Here is a 6,000-nt window from a genome sequence, read left to right on the forward strand (position 1 = left end):
GTAGTTTCCTAGTAACCGGTACTTATTACATAGGTCGGTTTTATGTTTACATAGTGGCTCCTTTCTGAAAAGAATAAAATTATAATAGTTTGTTTCTAGAAGTAATTCTAGTCAGTTTGTAATATATTTTTGGTCCAGGAAAAATATACATCTTTTATGATTATACAACAATGGTTGACTTGGGCTGATTTAACACCTTGTGTAACGAGTACCGGTTACTAGGAAACTTTCAGAAAACCCGAAATAGACAATCACACTAACAAAAAATATAGTGGTTTAATCCAGTGGCGTATACTGGTTAAAGGGTTTGGGCTACCGCTGACCCTATTATTACACAAAATATATCTAACAATTACTTTAATTTTAATTACTATGGTAAAACTAATAATACAAAATTATTACATTATGTTATATTATAAACTTTTTCTTTTGTAATTTCCTTGGGCTACCACCGGTAGCCCGCAAAATACGTCCCTGGTTTAATCTTACTAATCGAATGTCTTAATACCACATTAGTATTTCAATAATAAATTAAATTTAAATTGTCCAATTACCGGTAAATAATTTTGTCTAGCTTTGATTGGAAATTCCATTAATGTTTCCATTTTTATGATTAAAAAATATATTTTTAATTGAGTTAGAATATATTTTTATCTCCAACTTCAAATAAAAAATATTTTCGAGTTCGAATGCTACTTTTATCTCCAACTTCAATAAGAGTTAATACACCAATTACATTTTTAGTGAAATGCTACAAAATACTTTATGATTAAAAAAAATGTGTTTAACTGCATCAAAACTCTTCACATTTTTTCGTACTGATAAACATATTGGTACCTACTGAAAAAGTTTTAACCATATGCATACGGAATATGTATTATATGCCTTTCTTGTGTTAAATTCAATCGTATGTGGTTAACATGTTTCGGCCTGTTATGGGCCTTCTTCAGAACTGGTTGTTGCTGGTCTTGGCGCCTTTTGTTTTGTTTCCTGTTCTGAAGAAGGCCCATAACAGGCTGAAACATGTTAACCATGTACGATAGACTTTAACACGAGAAAGATATATAATATATATTCCGAAGTGATATAGTGTTATAAGTTGTTTAATCAAGATCTACATATGCATGCCTTTAATATCCCAAACTTACCAAAAATGTTGAGCATCATTTTGAAAAACAACACAGTTTATAGGATCAATTTAAGTTACCTCTGATTGAGGTTCTGGGTGTTCTGGCTGAAATGTATTATATCTATTATCAGGCAGTAGGTAGATCTCACTTGACAATATATATCAGAGGAAGAACAGTTGTTTGTATACACCTGAAGACTGATTAGTGTAATAACGGTAAATATGTTACTTACGGTACTAGTCAGCAATGTATGCAGAGGGGGAAAGGAACTGGCCACCCTACCCCATTATTTCCTGGCTTAACTTACTTGTCTCACGAGTGATCCTTATTGGTACCAATTATGAGGTTCAGACATATCTTTGGAAAGTTGATTAAACGACAACATAGAAGGCTATAAATTCTATATTCCCATTCCACTGTCCATCTCCAAGCAGTAGGCTACCAGTAAGAGAAATTCTATTCTTGTTGTCATTATACAAACATTCAATGTTTAGAATATGTTTGTATCATGAAAGTGATGCTTTTCTGGTAATTTAATGTAGGGTGACCAAATTTTATGGGTAAAAAAATCCAGGACATCTGACATGAAAATTGTAACCTTAACTTTACATAATAAAACTAACACTGAAAAAAATAATTGTAGAATATTAGGTAGTAGGGTTATCACACTTGTAAATACACATACTGCATCAAAGGCCAAACTAGAAACAATGATTAATTTTTTTTTTATTCTTTCAATTAGGAGTATTTCCCAGTACTTCCTGCCTTTTTTATCCTCTCAGGTTCCTTTATCACATACTTGTGTAATTCCATATGTTCCATGGTATAATTATATAGTACCGGTACTGCAGACAATGTCCACTTCCAGCCTACTTCTTTCTTCAGTGCACTGAATATTCATAAACGAAAATACTGTATCAGCATTACCATTGCCAGAAAGAACAGCAATCAAATATTTACACAATTTCAGAAGTTTTGAATACTGTTCTGGACATTGACATTCTTGAAAGAAATTTATCTATTTTTCATGACATACTAGTAAGTAGTTTACTCGTATATTGTTCCTACTGTTTCCTATCATTAACCTATTTCAATATGATTATCTTTAATATGAACTCCAGGGTCATGGTGCTGCCAGGATAATTGTCAATCAATGAAGAATATTCATGACCATATTGGGAGTCGAACCCATGACGTTCCACCTTAAGCACAATGTTACCGTGTGCCCCAAACTCTACATTCAGAAGCACTTAAACTTTAGTTAATATAATATGATCTTTGAAATATACTTACCTTGAAGTAATTTTCTAATCTCTCTTTCATTTTCATTCTTCTCTGCTACATGTCGTGATTGTGACCTTCTAAGTAGTGATAGTCCATAAGTCATAATGGGACATTATGTAGAGTATTCCATATTGAAAGTTGTTGTTTTCTAATGCCAGGCGTTTGACAATAAAGTCATTTGACCTCTTGCACTCCAATATTTTTCAAAGATATTATCATGACCAGCCACTGAAGCACAGATTTTGAGGTGTTCCGAATCCATTTCTTGGTTTGAGTTGCACAATGGGCAGTTAGGGGACTGATATATTCCAATTCTATGCAGGTGTTTGGCCAAACAATCATGGCCTGTTGCCAATCTAAATGTAGCTACAGACGATTTTCGTGGCAAATCGGGAATTTAACTGTGGATTTTGATGCAGAGAGTTCCATTTTTTCCCTTGGGATTGAATTATCAAATTTTGTTTGATCCATTAAGCTTGTGTAATTTTACAGTTGCCATGCTGGCCACTGAATCAGATTCCAGGGTTCAAGATCGGCAAGGGATGATGGATTTTTAAACAGCAATAAAAACCTTAACCATAAGATACATTTGCCACTGTATCCACAATCCTTTGACAATTTTGAGGATAATGCCGATAAGTAAGCTACAAGGAACCTGCAAATAGCAGAAGTGTCTACTACATTTCCATCCTGATGCAAATGAGATGATAATATTTGCAACTAATAAAAAGCTTGAATGCTTGGAATGGAGTCAGTACTGGATTAGTACATTCAAATTGGTGTGCAAAAGATTTTTGCAATTGTATGTCCACAAACATCAATTTGTGATGGCTGTGATTTTCAAGTGTATTTGTTCTCATCCAGAGAAAATCCAAGCGTTCTGAATTGCTGTTCAATGTTTTGAAGCCTCAAGTATCTGAATGCATTTGATGGGAATTGAATCCACCTTTCATTTCCATCGACTACAAACTGACTGGAGCGAATGCAGTCACCACTACATTTCCAAGAGCACAGCTAGCAGATTGCCTTTTTGACACGTCTACAATTAGAGGGACTCAGCAAAGAATATCAGGCTGAAAACTATTGTGGCACCACTCTGTATTGTTCTGGTCGCGTCGGGGAGTTGCGCGTGCATCTAGCGAGAAGGAAGGCGCGGGGAAACAGAAACATGAACTCCTGACGCTAGCTGCGGTAAGGAGCAAGGGGGGGGGGGGGGAGAACTACAGTGATGGTGTGGAGCGGAGAAAGTAAGGAAGCATCTCGAAGCAGATTTCTCTCGGAGATTCTGAAAGGCATGCAAATCGAAGACTCCAGAACATGTGATTTAATAAATAACACCATGAGTGCCGACATAGGAGTCAGTCAGTCTATAAGTGAGTCTTCGAGCGAGCAAGGAAGCCAGCCTTTGAGAGCATCTGGAAGATTTGGGTTTGACATGCAGAGAACCGTAGCCGGAAGACCTGAGTTCGACGTGTCGTGGACCGTAGCTGGAAGACCGGGGTTCGACGTGCAGTGAACTTGAGTGAATCAGTAACTGTGACAATGTCCACCAGGTGAGTGCGACGTAGTTCGGAAGACCTGAGTTCGATATGCAGTAAACTTGAACAGTGAGCTAGAAGAACTAGCAAAGGCGAGCGAACTGTGAACTGACAGTTTTGTTCTGCACATAGTGCATTGTGAACATTATTTGAAATTAGGAGTACATTGTTGTTCTCAATAATACACATCGTGTATTGCCATTGTCGTCGTGTGGAGTGCAATAACGACTATTGTGTTGCTGTGTTGAGTGGAATATGCATTGTTGTAGGGTGAATTATTAAGAATAAAAGTTACATTGTTGTCGGGTGTGTGGTGGTTAAAGAGAATAAAAATTACACTATAAAGAAATGAGAGCAAGGTTCCATTTGCTAATAGCTCTGGTTTTCATTCCAGAGAAAGATGTTGTGTCTTCAATGACATACAGGAGACTGTTGACGATGATCTGCCTATCTTCGACTATGTCAAGGAGAACTATGTTAGGAAGAGGAAGGCAACAACAGTGTTTCCCCCTATCTATTTTTCTCCATAATCTTCCAAGAACTATTAATGAGGCTTGGCATACGAGGCTCAACACTTTGATGGAGAAATCCAGTTCTATCTTCAAGCAATCATTCACAACCTCACAAGACATTTATTTTAACATTACCTACATATATACACCAGTCATTGTCTTCATATTACCGCATCTTAACAAGTTGCAATGTATTACCCTAGATCATATGTAACAGATAACTCCTCGCTACATTAAAATCGGCAGCACTTTGAAGAGAACAACCGCCAGGATCGCCACCCGTCTGCCGTAAACGAACACGAGATGGCAGCACAGTCGCTAATGCAATTCAAATGGGTATTATGACGTGACTCCTTATGTAACAACTAGATGGCAGCGTAGTAAACCTGACAAAAGTTGTTAACCTCAAAGCCTATAACCCCGACATATCTGTTACATATATGATCTAGGGTATTACTCATACAACCAATTTATTGGTTAATTATCCTAATAGTATGTTCGCCTGGTTTCATTTGCTACAGTAATGAGAGCATAAGTGACGAATAGAAGTGTGCAATGAGTTATGACCGGTGACAATATACTGCGTGATTAGTCACAATGTGTGACGAGTTATCTCTAGCAAGCTATACTGGTGATGAGCTGAACTATGACAAAAGGCCCTAAACCAAAACACAAAAATTATCATTAACAGATACCAAACATCTCATAAACAATATCAGGCAAATAAAGAAAAAACTACAAGATAAATCTCAACAGTAGAAGAATTACAGGAAGAAAATCTACCTTACAAACAAAAAAAAAGTAGTAACAACATAAGTTTCAGAAACAGGGTATGGCTGTCTTGCCAAACATACAAAACAGGAATTTTGTATTCAGCTGCATGCCTCCAATACAACAATGAACAAGAACTATCTACCAACATGTAACAGTTCCAAATGTGTTATATTGCAATAATAGAAGCCAAAATGTCTGAAATGACAAGTCTAAAACCACTGAAATATAAAATAACAAACAAAAATAATTTTAACAGATAATGTAATTTATGAACTGAAAAAAAAAAAAAAAAAAAAATAGGCGTAGTAAAATTAATAATCAATCATTCTTCTTAATAAATCCAGCTGGATGCTGATAACGTTAAGCCCATTGTAGTTCACACTGTAGTATCCAGTTAGGGTTTTTTTTCTAACGAATAAAGGTACTTTGATCAGTGTTCATTATAGATGTTTACTGCCAGTAGGCAGAATTGGGGTGTGACCAATATGTGTTGCAGAGCTGAGTCTTGTGTGACTGGTATTATTGATGACTTTAATTTGCTTCGTTTAGAATTTATGAATGTGTAATATAAAAGTATGTGTTCCAGATTTTCGTGATTATTACACTATAGACAAACAAGACTAGCTATCAGAAAGATGAAATTGGTGTAGATATAATTGTGCGAAAATGTGAACTGTTCTGGTTCTTGTTAAAATATTTGAAAGTCTTGACAAGTTTTGCACATTTTCAAGTCATTTGGTTTCATTTGTATGGCCTGTAACT

The sequence above is a fragment of the Periplaneta americana genome, chromosome 9, assembly GCF_040183065.1.
Source record: "Periplaneta americana isolate PAMFEO1 chromosome 9, P.americana_PAMFEO1_priV1, whole genome shotgun sequence".
In the NCBI taxonomy this organism is placed as follows: domain Eukaryota; kingdom Metazoa; phylum Arthropoda; class Insecta; order Blattodea; family Blattidae; genus Periplaneta; species Periplaneta americana.